Source organism: Salvelinus sp. IW2-2015, linkage group LG22 (genome assembly GCF_002910315.2).
Source record: "Salvelinus sp. IW2-2015 linkage group LG22, ASM291031v2, whole genome shotgun sequence".
Taxonomy (NCBI): domain Eukaryota; kingdom Metazoa; phylum Chordata; class Actinopteri; order Salmoniformes; family Salmonidae; genus Salvelinus; species Salvelinus sp. IW2-2015.
In genome coordinates, this window is record NC_036862.1 from 31,819,493 (window position 1) to 31,834,177 (window position 14,685).

Here is a 14,685-nt window from a genome sequence, read left to right on the forward strand (position 1 = left end):
CCCTCGAGGACTGGAATTGCCCACCCCTGCTCTAAGCTGAGACCTTGAAACGGAGATATCTTTCGTTCTCAAAACAAGGATCTGGGCGTACTGCCAAATTGCAGATACTGATAGTGAGGGTTCGTTCAATCAGTCACTTGCATGAACACAGAAAACGGTTATTAGAAAAGCACATGAATAGAACACAGAAATTGGTTTTTAGAAAAGCACAAAAACAAAAATTACCAATGTAAGCAAAATTGCTTCGGTATGAGGTAAGAGGAGGCAATTCCATGTAGTAATTTTTGGTTTATTGTCCCAGCTCCTGTTAGTGTTGTTGTCTATCAAATTGTATAGGCTTGCAGACCCGGCTCGAGGATAAGTGACTAAGGGGGCAGTTAAAATCAGTGAGGGGGCACAATTTTGTGGGGTTCTTGCATTGGAATTATATTGAATTCTGCTTATATCAAGCTATACCACAAATGTAAAGTTCAAGTGCTGAGTCTCCGAGACCATTAATTGAGTGCTTTTTAAGTGACAGGTTGGAGCGTACCCATGCCGCTCATGAGTACAGCAACAAGATGTCATATGGCACAATACACTTCTGATCAAATTCGACCCACGTAATCAATTAAGCTATGCCAGCCTGAACATGTTTCCAATATGTACTGTTCCATTTACAACCATGAAAACCAATAGGCTACCTGTCACATTCTGACCTTAGTTCTTTTGTTATTTCTTTGTTTTAGTATGGTCAGGGCGTGAGTTGGGTGGGTTATCTATGTTCGTTTTTCTATGTTGGTTTTTGCGTTTGGCCTGGTATGATTCTCAGAGGCAGGTGTCGTTAGTTGTCTCTGATTGAGAATCATACTTAGGTAGTCTTTTTCCACCTGTGTTTCGTGGGTGTTTATTTTCTGTGTCTGTGTGTTCCACACGGAACTGTTTCGGTTGGTTATTTCACGTGTCGTTTATTGTTTTGTTTCAGTGTTCGATTGTTTTAATAAAGAGCATGAACACGTACCACGCTGCGCATTGGTCCTCCGATCCTTACTACTCCTCATCTGAGGAAGACAGCCGTTACACTACCAAGAAAACCATAATAGAATGTATCGATTTCTATGTGGAAACATTGCAATATYCACACCCATTAAAGTGAGTAAAGTGAGCGCCAGTTTGTGCTCTCACTAGAATACAGTGTCCCAACCACAATAATATACTGGCCATTAGGATCTGAAATCAAGGATGAGCAAATAACATGTATATTTTTCCTTAGAAACTACAACCAGGAAAATTGAGTTGATAGTTGATAGTTGTTTTGCTACAGTGAGTTAAAAAAAGAGGAGAAAACAGGTGAGATGCAGAGTTTAACCTTTTTATTTAAAMATGAAAGTATAGAATAAGAATAATACACTATTGATATAATATAAGACAGTTTAACTCCTCTCAAAATACAGAATAAGAAAATTAAGTTATATTCATATACATCTATAGCACAGCCATCCTTCAAATTAATTGTTTCCATTCTCCCAATCCACACAGAACGGTAGAGATACATTGTCAAGTAAACACAGTAAATACATAAATGGATGCAGTAAAAGGTACAGTACTTTATAATAATTTAGCTTTGATTGTTTAGATAATTTAATGTACAGTTAAAGTTAATGTAACGATGTTCGTCTGAGGAAGAAGGAGTAGACCAAAGCACAGCGTGGTACGTGTTCATGATGTTTATTATAACCTGAACACTGAAACAAAAAACAAAAGTGGAACAAAACACAAGTTCTGTCYGGTACTCATACAAAACAGAAAAGAACTACCCACAAAACCAACATGGAAAATGGCAACCTAAATAGGCTCCCCAATCAGAGACAACGAGAAACAGCTGTCTCTGATTGGAAACAATTCAGGCCACCATTAACCTACAATCCCCTAGACCATACCAAATCCTCATAGAAGACAAAACCCCTAGACAAGKAAAAACCCTAGACAAATACAAAAACTAAACAAACCACCCTTGTCACACCCTGACCTAACCAAAAAATAAAGAAAACAAATATAACTAAAGTCAGGGCGTGACAGTTAATCACCTATAGTCTCTCCCACCTCCCTCACATTGGAGGTAGATTCTTAATTTGAACTTAATTTAGCTTTAATCCTTTAAATTATTCAATGCAGTTAAATGTCTCTTCCCTCACATTGGAAGTAGATTCTTCATCATAACTTGTCTCACAGTAGAAAGTGATAAAATGCTACAAGCAAAGTCCCTTCATGACACCATAGTAAACAGCAGTGGTGGAAAAAGTACCCAATTGCCATACTTGAGTAAAAGTAAAGATACCTTAACAGAAAATGACTCAAGTGAAAGTGAAAGTCACCCAGTAAAATACTTATTGAGTAAAAGTCTAAAAGTATTTGATTTTAAATATACTTAAGTATCAAAAGTAAATGTAATTTAAAAAAGATATACCTTAAGTATAAAAAGTAATATTACTTTACTTCTAAAAGTAGTATTTTTTAAATTTACGGATAGTCAGGGGCACACTCCAACACTCAGACATCATTTACAAATGAAGCATTTGTGTTTRGTGAGTCCTCCAGATCAGAGGCAGTAGGGATGAGCAGGGCTGTTCCCTTAATAAGTGTGTGAATTGTACCATTTTCCTGTCCTTTTAAGCATTCAAAATGTAATGAGTACTTGTGATGAATGTAGTGAAATAAAATGAAAAGTTGTCAAAAATATAAATAGATACCCCCKAAAACTACTTCAGTAGTACTTTAAAGTATTTTTACTTAAGTACGTTACACCACTGGCAAACAGAACATCCAAGACCAACGTAAGTCATGCACACCTGAAGATGCAAGCTCATGGTCTGTATATGTGTATAGACACCTGATGTGAAATGCAAAAAGATCAGCTGGTCAGAAAAGAGTGCTGTGATGAGGTGTGTGTGTGTGTGTGTGTGTGTGTGTGTGTGTGTGTGTGTGTGTGTGTGTGTGTGTGTGTGTGTGTGTGTGTGTGTGTGTGTGTCGTGTGTGCTGTGTGTGTGTGAGAGAGAGAGAGTGTAGGTATGTGTGCAAGTCTGTGGTGTGTGGTGTGTGTGTTTCACTGAGCTTGTGCCAGTAGAGGAGAGCAGTCCTCCAGTCTGTCCAGTCCCTCTACAGCCTTCAATCAGCCCCTCCACCTTTCTCCTGGGTAGGACCGCAACCGCGTTGCTACGGAACTTCTTCCTCAGGCTCTCATTGGTCAGCGGGTTGCGCCAGTGACCATAGAAAGTATCACAGCGTCCCTCCACACATCCCCACCCACCAGCGTCACCTGCACCTCGCCATACATGCGGTCGAAGTTCCGGGTTGTCTTGGGGATGCTCAACGCGGACACGCCCCAGCAAGGCCAGCAGGTCAGGTCGCTGTAGTGCCTCCTGTGAGAATGAGAACACGGTGACCTCCCCGTCCAGCAGTACAGAGCAGGCATTGAACTGGAAGGAGTGTCTGGCTGGTGCTCTGACTCCGGGAATGGACGGTTAATGTACTTGGAGTGGGGAACCCTCAGCAAGATGTCCTGGACCCAGACCTATCGACCTGTGACCCTTGCCCATCCCCTGTGACCCAGCTCCCCAGCAGTAGCTTGTGCACTGAGGCAGCAGCGTCGGCCACCCAGTGCATCCCCAGGTGGGCCGGGAACCTCTTGAACCCATGTCCTGGTCCTCCAGTAGGAACCGCAACCCCGATCCTCTGGAAAGGTCAAAGTTGTGGGCGTAGTCCCTCGTAGAAGCGCTGACCCCGGACACCGGCGGTGTCATCCAGGACCCTGGGAGGCCTCCAGTCCTATTGAGGACAAGCAGAGCCGCCTCCAGCCCCAGCCGCGCAGCGTTTCCGATGTGGAGGGGTTTAGACTGGGTGGCCGCGTTCGCCATGGGGTCCTGATAGGCTGGCAGCGGATGGCCAGGGCGTGGCTACACTGAGAGCGTTCCAGAGAGAGGAGGCGGGCGCAGGCTGCAGCACTACCCAGAGTACCACGACGGTGGGGGGTGGAATCTGGAGGGAGGGGTGTGGAGAGGGTGGTGGAGGAGGGAGGGGGGGTGGAGGGAGGAGGGGGGGGGGGGACAGAGAGATCAGATGTTTTGGAGGCACATGTCTATTTTAGTAGCAGCCTAATTGAGTAATCTTGAGTAAAGTGTCTGTCTCAATCTTTATTAAATGATTGCTGGGCCAGTGAGTACAAGTGTCTGTCTAGCAGGTTGACGTTTATTGTCATGGATCTTGTCCTGGAGGCCTATCTAAGATATCTTAGATAGGCCTATCTATCAGTTATCTYAGCGCTTTCCTCTTAGATAGGCCAGTTGCAAAATCAAAATTGGCTATATTCATGAAAACAAATATTAGCTTTTTGGTCTTAATTTAACGTTAGAGTTAGCCAATAGGGATAGCAGTGTGGTTAAGGTTACAGTTAGGTTTCAAATCTGATTGTATGACTTTGTGCCTGTGCCAAATAGTGACCACTCTGCAGAGCTGKCTCCAGAACAAGATTCCTGATCAGAAATGCTAACCTGCATTTGTCTAAAGTAAGGACAGGTGTCTGTCTAGTGCAGAATGGAATACTACTGGACAGGACAGCCATCTGGTCTATACAGTTTAGGTCTGCATAGGGAGGAGAGGCTGAGAGTCTGTTTTAGCGGTATTGAGGGATTTAACAAATGATAAGTAATTTCACCGCATTCTCACAGTGTAAACACAGTAGAATGGCTGTAATGGTGTTTAAACACCTATGTCTGACGGAATCCACCTGTTAAACTAAACGAATTAGACTAGCCACTGAGCTTCTCCTATCCCAGAGACAGGCTGGTAGAATACCACACAAACAGACCTGTAGGCATTGAGAATACTTTATTTTACAGCCCCATAGAGAGCACCAGAGTAATGGTCCAGTTCTCACCTCTTGGGGATGTTCTGAGCCTCGTTGGAGAACCTCATCAGGCGTCCCTGGACCTCTATCCCAACGTTGAAGGCCAACAGGAAGTCCTGCCCACTAGGCTTTCTGTTGTTGGGCAGCATATCGCTGACCGCCAGTAGGGCAGGAAGGACCGCCCCCGACGGGTGAGTAGCAGGGTGCCAGGTGTCGTCAAAGTCCATGGAGTGGGTCTGTACAGGACAACCGACACGCAACAGGCACACAATAGACACAGTTAGCCCAGACACAACAGACAACTACAGTTATCTTGGACAACAGACAGACAATGGAGACAGACAATGGAAAGACCACAGTTATTATCAGACTCATTGCTTTAATGATTCAAATTTTATTTTAATTACAAAACCAAGGAAGGTGGGTGTACACAGTTAGTTTACCACATGAGACAATAAATAGWGACAAATACTGACAATTATATGTGAGTTGCTGGATGTTTTTATGTCATGCTGGATACTCTGACTTTATGACCTGTCTGTCTCTGTCTCTGTCTCTGTCTCTGTCTCTGTCTCTGTCTCTGTCTATCTGTCTGTCTGTCTGTCTGTCTGTCTGTCTGTCTGTCTGTCTGTCTGTCTGTCTGTCTGTCTGTCTGTCTGTCTGTCTGTCCGTCGTAAATGCCGGGGGGCGGGGGCTGCGGGGAGCCCTATAGTGTCCACATATATCTCTCTGTTCTCTGCCTCTCCCTCTCTGGTAACAATAATGTACTAACCCTAGCCAGCAATGATCTAGTGAAAAACTGTAGCAGACATTGTCCAGCATGCCTAGGCCTCTATCTGTGCACATATCTGGATCTGCCCATCCTCCCTTCATATTCATATTGAGACCTGTCTACTGTCTGTTTAAGTTCTTATGGCTGAAGGGGCAGTATTGAGTAGCTTGGATGAAGGTGCACAGAGGTGCCCAGAGTAAACGGCCTGCTCCTATGTCATAGTTGCTAATATATGCATATTATTATTAGTATTGGATAGAAAAACTCTAAGCTTCTAAAACTGTTTGATTATGTCTGTGAGTATAACAGAACTCATATGGCAGGCAAAAACCTGAGAAGTTCCACTTCCTGTTTGATATTTTCTGGGGGTGCCAGATTTCAACCAAGCTCTCATTGAAAATACAGAGAGATATGGATGAGTTTCACCTCCTACGGCTTCCACTAGCAACGTCAATATAACTTTGTCTGATGACTCCAATGTGAATTGGCCGAAGGAGACAGGAATGAGTAATCACTTCCATGAGGTGCCCACGCATTAATGGCGCGTTCACGTGAGAGTGAGCTCGTTCCATCGGTCAATTGAAGTCGATGTAATTCTCCGCGTTGGAACTTTATCAAGATGTATGTTAACAACATTCTAAAGATTGATTCAGTACATCGTTTTGACATGTTTCTACTGACTGTAACGGAACTTTTGGACATTTCGTCACGTTATAGTGGACGCGCTTTGAGACTTTGGTTAGGGCGTTTGGTAAACAATTCGAAAGTAGCTAATTGGACATAAATAACGGACATTATCGAACAAATCAAGCATTTATTGTGGACCTGGGATTCCTAGGATTGCATTCTGATGAAGTTCATCAAAAAGGTAAGGAAACATTTATCATGTATTTTCTGGTTTCTGTTGACTCCAACATGGCGGCTAATTTGACTATTGTTCTAGCTCCGTCTCAGATTATTGCATGGTTTATTTTTCGTAAAGTTTTTTTGAAATCTGACACAGCGGTTGCATTAAGAGAGTATATCTATAATTCCATGTGTATTATCATCTACATTTATGATGAGTATTTCTGTTGAAACGATGTGGCTATTCAAAATCATTTGATGTTTTTGCAACTAGTGAATCTAACGCGCCAATGTAACTCAATTTTTGATAAAATATGAACTTTATCAAACAAAACATGCATGTATTGTGTAACATGAAGTCCTATGAGTGTCATCTGATGAAGATAATCAAAGGTTAGTGATTAATTTTATCTATATTTCTGGTTTTTGTGAAAGCTATCTTTCGCTGGAAAAATGGCTGTGCTTATTGTGGTTTTGTGGTGACCTAACATAATCGTTTGTAGTGCTTTCGCTGAAAAGCCTATTTGAAATCGGACACTTTGGTGGGATTAACAACAAGATTACCTTTAAAATGATATAAGACACATGAATGTCTGAGGAATTTTAATTATGAGATTTCTGTTTTTTGAATTTGGRGCCCTGCACTGTCACTGGCTGCTGTCATATCGATCCCGGTGACGGGATTGCAGCCATAAGAAGTTTTAACTCTAACCCACAAACAGAAGGTGAAGGTTGAGGGTTTCCTTTTTCCAGGTTGTGTGACTGAATGACTATGGTGGTGGTGGTGATGTGGTATAAGACCGAAGCCATATTGTGGCAAGAACAGCTCAAATAAGCAACAGGAACAACATTCCATCACTACTTTAAGACATGAAGGTATCTGTGGTACACGAGCAATGGACATTAGACCGGTGGAAATCTGTACTTTGGTCTGATGAGTCAACATTTGAGATTTTTGGATCCTACCACTGTCTCTCCGCTACAGTGTCTATGCTCTTCTACCTCACATATATCTACACTCATGTCTATGCAGAACTACTGTAGATGTATCTACTCACGGCCACTCCGTTGACGAAGGCAGCAAGGGTTGGGGAGAGTCTGGTTCCTCTGCGTCCGTAAACAGAACTGACGTCATCGGGAGCAAACATGTGCTGCAGGACACAGGGAGACAGTAGGGAGAGGTAGAGAGAAAGAACAGATGGACAACATAACTGTTAAGACAACCTGTTGTTCTCCTCTTCCTAACAACACTGTGTCCATATCACGCTGTGTTTCCACACAGCTACACATGAACTTAATCACCATGGGGACTGTGAGTGACCAATCTTTACAGAGTACATTCCTTCATTCCTGTCCTGAATAAGTGATGACAGAGTGTCTGCCTCTAACAGTTATGTAGTCTGTCAACTGTCTCTGTCTAACCTTAACCCTAGCTCCAGTGACTGTGTGTTGTCTGCAGGCTGCCTCTTACGCACTGTTACAACACTGGGCTGGACTCATAGAGCTGTCAGTAAGGGAAAAGCCCTTGCCTCGTCACGTTGTGTCCTCTCCTTCATCTGCACTGATGTGCCAACTTGGTAGATTGACATTACTACAAGCTATCTGCTTTCACATCAGTTAGGGGTAGGGTGAAGGGTGAAGGGAAAGAGACGAGGAGAAAAGGAAGCTGAAAGATGCTGGTTCAAGTCCCGGGCGACACAACAACTGAAAAAGCAGCTGAGAAGCTGCTCGTCTCTGAGCCCATACACCATCGCCTGCCGTTGGGCTCTTGAGCAAGGCACTTAACCCCCCACAGTTGCTCTGCATCCAGGGGCGCTCTGTGCGGCTGACCCTGTGCCTCTCAACGTGTGTGCYTGTGTATATCTAGGGGTGTTGGGAAAGGCAGAAGACAAGTTTCTGTTGTAACCAATGAACAATAAAGTATTCATTATATTWTCTCACCTGACAGTGTTGTAGGGCCAACTGGAAGATGTGTGTGGTGCTGCCCAGTAGTCCCACTCCGATGGAGTCCAGAACCATCCTCTTGCTACGGTGGAGCAGGGTGGGGGTCAGGTGGTGGGGCTGGACACCCTGGATGAACTGTCCAAAACTGTCCGTCACACTGTCCTCTGAGGCTGGACACTGTATAACTGGAAGGAAGGAGGAGAGCAGGGGGATGGGAGGAAATGAAGAGTGATGAGGAGGATGACGAGGAGAGAAGGAGGAGGAGGGTGGTGAGAGGTGAGGGAGGAGAGTTGGAAAGGGGCAGGAAGAAAGGGGGAGAGGAGGTGGAGGGAGGGAAAGAGGGAGAGGTGTTTAAGAGGACGAGGAGAGGGGAGAAGAAGGGAGACGAGGACAGGAATGTTTTAAACCTCCCCAGTATGTTCTAAGCTCAGTTTATTCACGTCTGAACTGAGACGGAGAAACAGAGGAGAGTCAGAGAACCAACACAGACAGCCTATGTCAATGTAGGTCTATGTAGCCTAGGTCTATGTACAGTATAGACCTGACCAACACATCCTGTATGAATAGAACAGAACAGACCAATATTTACTAATGTCAAACATAAGCTACTATCAAACATGAGCTTTCTCATATCCAAGCCAGAAAGAAACACTTAGCTAACGTGTGTGTGTGTGTGTGTGTGTGTGTGTGTGTGTGTGTGTGTGTGTGTGTGTGTGTGGTGTGTGTGTGTGTGTGTGTGTGTGTGTGTGTGGTTTGTGTTGTGTGTGTGGTGTTGAATATGTGATAAGGAAAATCCTAACACAGGATGGAGACAGCAGAGAGTACCCAGTACAGAGTAGAGTGCTGAGCAGAGCTTACTGTCTAGGGCAGACTGGTGGAGTCTCTCAGTGTAGCAGACATGGGTCTGAAGGATCTCTGACAAACACACAAACAGACAGACAGCAGTATGTCAGTAATACAGTCTGACAGACGATAGAGGAAAGAATGTAACATAAAACTTTCAGTTTGTTTATTTTCAGTTTAACACTTCTTTGGGATAGGGGGGGATGAAAAGCGTGCCCAAAGTAAACTGCCTGCTACTCAGGCCCAGGAACTAGGATATGCATATAATTGGTAGATTTGGATAGAAAACCTCTAAATCTCTAAAACTGTTAAAATAATGTCTGTGAATATAACAGAACTGAAATGGCAGGCAAAACCCAGAGGACAAACCATCGCAAAAAAATAAAATCATCCTACCACTGATTTCAATGGCTGGCACTTAATAATAGGGCGAAATCGTCCCCCGATTGCAGTTCCTAGGGCTTCCACTAGATGTCAACAGTCTTTGGAAAGAGTTTCAGGCTGGTTTTTAGAAAAATTAGGAGAAGTTGTAGTTTTTCTAAGTGGTTCCCATTCTGGCTCTCCGGTAAAGACAATAACGATTCTCCGTCTTAAATTGTATTGTTTATTTGCGTATTAGGTACCTAAGGATTGATTATAAACATTGATGACTTGTTTGGATAAGTTTATTGGTAACGTTTGGGATTATTTTGTACGCATTTTGGAAGAGGGAAACCGAGTGGATTATTGACTGAAGCGCACCATCTAAACTGAGTTTTTTATTGATATAAAAAAGGACTTTATCGAACAAAAGGACATTTGTAATGTACTGGGACCTTTTGGAGTGCAACAGAAGAAGATCTTCAAAGGTAAGGCAATTATTATATCGCTATTTCTGACTTTCGTGTCGCAACTCCCTGGTTGAAAATGATTGTTATGCATTTGTGGCTGGACCTGTCCTCAGATAATGCATGGTTTGCTTTCGCCGTAAAGCCTTTTTGAAATCTGACACCTTGGCTGGATTACAACAAGTTAAGCTAATATTTTGATGTATTGCACTTGTGATTTCATGAACGTTTAATATTTATAGTATTTAATTTGAATTTCGCGCTCCTGCAATTTCACCACCACTAAAAAGAAGTGATGTGTTATTTGACACTTCAGATAAAGAGACGGTACTGACCCAAACAGTGTTCGATTTGGTGAGCTATGTGTAGCCAGGTGTGGCGTGAGTCATTAAAACAGAATACCTCATGACTACATCAAATTATTTTTAAAAACACCTGATCGTATAAGATGATAAAGCTTGAGTCTTGAAGTATTCACCATACAAATCACAGACAGACAGACGGACGGACGGACGGACGGACGGACGGACACAGACAGACAGACAGACAGACAGACAGACAGACAGACAGACAGACAGACAGACAGACAGACAGACAGACAACTTTATTCTCTCTCGGCTTCTAACCCCACACACTGACGGTCAGTGGAATAGAGAGAGACCCACATATATCAATGTATGATGAATCAGTTAATGCATGGTGTCCATATAGCTCATATTACAGCCACACACATCACCAACAGTCAACAACATATTTTCTAGGTCTCTAACCAGACACACTGACAGGGAATGAGATAGAGATAAATATCAATCATTTCATATCATTCTCATATAGGTTATATGCATGGTGAGTGACCATAGTGACTGGTGCTTACCTGTACTTTGAAGAGCATGTCTGTCTGTCTGTTGTCACTCTCTCTGTGGTTAAATTCTTCCCTCGTTGTTTGACTGTCTGTCCTCTGTTTTGTCGTTTTGGGCTCTTCTCTCTGTTTGTCCTCCTTCTCTCAATTCTTCTTTCTGTTCCTCGTAGATCTGTTGGTGAGATGGKGGGARAGATGAATGGATGGAGGAAGAGTATGTGGAGGAGAGGAGGCAGGTTATCTCTCAGGTGAAGTCTGTCAGTCTTTTATACTCCAGAGTGACAAAGATCCCCGATACTGGGCAGGGAGAGGGAGGGAGTGGGACAGAGGGTGGGGGGCGACAGAGACAGTCAGGGAAGGGCAGGGAGAGGGACTGAGAGGGGCGGGGGGAGGGGGACAGATAAGGGTGGGAGGGGCATACAGGGGAACAGAGAGTGGCAGGAAATTCCACAAACAAGAACCTCTACTCCAATAACAAGCTGTGATTTTCCCTCACCATCATCATCAGCATCAGGAGGAAGGCATTTCCTTCTTAGGTAAGGTGTGATGTTATACTCCAGAGAGGCAAAGATCCCTGATACTGGACAGAGAGGGGCAGGGGGATCATTCCACCATTTCGGTGCCTTATGAGATGTGTAACTTGGTGGGGCAAAATAATTATGTCATAAAGAGCACATGTTGAACCTAATAAAAACAAGTTTTCCCATCTCAAGAGCTTAAATTTAAAAAATACTATAGTAAGTGCCTATTAAGTGTCAAAAAAAGTAACAGGGTTGACGATTTCACCTTAAATCAGCCATACATTCCCTTGTGACAGTGGGATGGAAGCTTGTGTGCAACAGGGAGGGGCAATTGAATGCAAGTAAAAAAAAAAAAAAGTGAATTGTTTAAACATGTCTAGCCTGTTTATCTATGGATAACAGAGTTGACGTGTTATGCTCCACCCAGCCAGTTTTTCACCACAAAATGGTCAAAAAGAGTAGAACCAGTCCACCTGCTTTTACACTGTGATTTGACTACTCTATCCAAGATGGCGTAGCAGTCAGACGTCTTTGTCTTTGTCCTGTCGTGTCCCTTGTATATATCTTTTTACATCTTTTTCTTCGCATATCTTTTWAAAATATTTTCCTAAACCTCAACTTCTAAATACTCTCCTGCAACCCGCCTCACCCAATGTGGCGTGGATCTGCTTTTTTTCTAAAGTAWTTCTATTTACTTCGGGTCTGGAATCCCTCAACTGAAGCTAGCCAGCTAACTACCTACCAGCTATCAGTTAGCAAACCATTGCTAGCGGTCATTAGCTAACCTTCAGCTCGGAAAGCTCTCGCCAGTTCGAACAACGTGACTCAAACCAGAGCATAACGGACCTATTATTKTTTTTTATGACATTTTCCCCCTTATCCCCGGATTCCTTCCGCAAACTCTGAACATTTTCAGACGAGCTTCAATGCCATACAACTCTCCTTCCGTGGCCTCCAACTGCTCTTAAATGCAAGTAAAACTAAATGCATGCTCTTCAACCGATCACTGCCCGCACCTGATCGCCCCCGCCCAGCCAATCAACTACTCTGGACGGCTCTGACTTAGAATACATGGACAACTACAAATACCTAGGTGTCTGGTTAGACTGTAAACTTTCCTTCCAGATCACATTAAGCATCTCCAATCCAAAATTAAATCTAGAATCGGCTTTCTATAACGCAACAAAGCACCTTCACTCATGCTGCCAAACATACCCTCGTAAAACTGACCATCCTATTGATCCTCGACTTCGGTCATGTCATCTATAAAATAGCCTCCAACACTCTACTCAACAAACTGGATGCAGTCTATCACAGTGCCTTCCGTTTTGTCACCAAAGCCCCATACACTACCCACTACTCTTAAAATGAGGGCTAGGTTTATTAGCATTTTTTTAACCTTTATTTCACTAATCTTCAGAACATACATTGTCAACGCAACAAAATAACTAGGGCTTTACAGATGAAAGATGGCGCCGAAAGATAGGGCAGCCGCGCTTCCAGCCCCTAAGCAACTTCTTTTTTTTACTAGAATTTCACTACACCCACAATAACATCTGCTAAACATGTGTATGTGACCAATAAAATTTGATTTTGACAYTGATAGTAAAAACTTGGAGAAATGTTGGTGTCAAGTGGGTTAAAAAGTAACAGAGTGTGCAAAGAGGGACATGTCAAARTTGGAATTTGGGCACTTTAGCAAATCTATTCATATAAACAAATCTGATTGATTGAATTCTCCATGTGGTCTATATTAAAGTGCACGTCATTAAATATAAATGGCTTTGAAAATGCAATATTGGTGCACATTTTCTACTTAAAAMATCAGTGCAGTCAAAAATGGGATTTTCCTGTGTTTTATACACACTGAGAGTACAAAGCTCTTTCCATGACATAGACTAACCGGTTTGAGTGTGTCAAGAACTGCAGCACTGCTTGTGTATTTACACTCAACAGCTTCCCGTGTATATCAAAAATGGTCCACCACCCAAAGGACAACCAACCAATTTGACATGATCGTGTGAGCCTTGAACACCGTTTAGAGGTCATACCCGACTAATTGAGGGTGTTTTGAGGGCGGAAAAAGGGGTGCAACTGTTTGTAAAGAATTTGTTCTTAACTGACTTGCCTAGTTAAATAAAGGTTAAATAAAAATGAAATCAAATAAAAAATAACTAATATTAAGGTGTACCTAATGTTGTACACTCAGTGTATATTTTCACACTGAGGTCGGAATAATACTGTGAAGTTGTGAAAATTATGAATATGCCCTTTTAGGGTAAGAAATGTTTGAAACCTGTTTTGGTGGGATGGAGTTTTGGCCTGCCTGTTGACATCACCAGATGGAAAATAGTTTAATAGAACAATAAAAAGAGAGTTGCAAACATCACTGCCAATAACACATTTCCAGTTTTCCCCTTTTCCCCTATCTCTCTAGGTAGCAGCCCTCCTATCTCTCTAGTAGCAGCCTCCTATCTCTCTAGGTAGCAGCTCCTATCTCTCTAGTAGCAGCCTCCTATCTCTCTAGGCAGCAGCCTCCTATCTCTCTAGGGTAGCAGCCTTCCTCCTATCTCTCTAGGTCAGCAGCCTCCTATCTCTCTAGGCAGCAGCCTCCCTATCTCTCTAGGCAGCGCCTCCTCCATCCTCTAGTAGCAGCCTCCCATCTCTCTAGGCAGCAGCCCTCCCATCTCTCTACTCTAGGCAGAGCAGCCTCTATCTCTCTAGGAGCAGCCTCCCATCTCTCTAGCAGAGGCGCCTCCCATCTCTCTAGGGCAGCAGCCTCCCATCTCTCTAGCAGCAGCCTCCTAATCTCCTCACTCTAGGCCAGCACCTCCTATCTCTAGGAGCAAGCCAGCCTCCACTCTCTCTCTATGCAGCAGCCTCCCATCTTCTCTAGCCAGCCTCCTATCTATCTAGGCACAGGCATATCGGCTGTACACTGGCTCCCTCCAGTAACTCTTACTGTACTGTGGCTCCTGTGTTTGTATTGGGAGTGTGTGGATATGAGACTCAGCACCTATCTGACACTAGGTAGGACAGGGAGTAGAGAGGTACCGCTGGGCTCTCTGAGAGGGATTACTGTGCTGAATAAGTAGGGGGAGGAGGCAGGGGAAAAGTGAGTAAGAGAGAGAAAGGCAGGGAGGGATGTGGTAATTCACAAATGTGTTTTGATAAAAAGAAAAGTGTAGGTT

The 14,685-nt window shown here is 43.4% G+C and overlaps 1 pseudogene; it reads right to left on the minus strand.

Moving 5' to 3' along the window:
* Positions 1–3,022: 3,022 nt before the first annotated feature.
* On the minus strand, positions 3,023–11,006 carry LOC111949569 (cis-aconitate decarboxylase-like; annotated as a pseudogene).
* Between the last annotated feature and the right edge of the window lie 3,679 nt (positions 11,007–14,685).